We start from the raw sequence: 832 nt of genomic DNA, 5'->3' as shown, positions 1-832 counted from the left end.
GGTGGAGGCAGGGAGAAAAGGGTGGTCTTGTGGGAAGTTTTGGGGACAAGGATGCCCTGGGGGTGTTTGCTGAGGAAGGGAAATGCGGCCATCTCCCTTGGGAGGGAGAAGGGGGGACCCTTCTTCTGGAGGGAGGGGAGCGGGCTGCAGGGCAAAAGCCGGGAGAGGGGAGCGCACTGGGGGCCCAGGCTGGAGGCGAGGCTGGGAGAGAAAGGTGCCTGCCCTGCAGGTAGGAAGGGGTGGGGGAGGGGACCAGCCGAACCCCTCGGGATGCCAGCGACTGTCCTGGGTGCTTCTGCCCCCATGCGGTCACTGCCAGGTGAACCCTTGGCTGCCACCCCCCCACACCAGGGCTGGCAGAAGAGGGCGCTAAGCTGAGTGAGAAGTAGTTTCCCGCAGGGAGGCCTGACCCAGGCCCATGAGGGCGGCTGCAGACCGGTGGTGGGGACAGGGAGGGCACGGGGTGACCAGAGGGCAGTGGGCCTGGACCGGGGGGCTTCAGGTGCTGAAGTGGACGACGCTGGGGACAAGGAGGGATGGAGGTGGCGAGTGAGGAGGGTGGCGGGCGCAAGCTGCACAGGCCGGGGACCGGGACGGGGTGGGGGGACTCCGGGAGCCAGGGGACAGGTCGGGACAGCCCCCGCGCTCGAGGCACCGCATGGCGCCGGGTGGTGCAGGGCTGCGGTCACACGCGGACGGCCTGGCCGGAGGCCTGCGAGGTGCGCCCGTTGCGGGGTGACCGCCGTTCCCGGCAAGGCGAGGCCGCTGCTCCAAGGGCGGGTCGGGCGAAGCCGGCGGGGCGGTGAGCGTAGGGGCCCTCTGGCAGCGGCCG

The sequence above is a fragment of the Trichechus manatus genome, unplaced genomic scaffold (genome assembly GCF_000243295.1).
Source record: "Trichechus manatus latirostris isolate Lorelei unplaced genomic scaffold, TriManLat1.0 scaffold00028, whole genome shotgun sequence".
Classification (NCBI taxonomy): domain Eukaryota; kingdom Metazoa; phylum Chordata; class Mammalia; order Sirenia; family Trichechidae; genus Trichechus; species Trichechus manatus.
The sequence above is the reverse complement of the archived record's forward strand: the minus strand, read 5'-3'. Positions refer to the sequence as shown.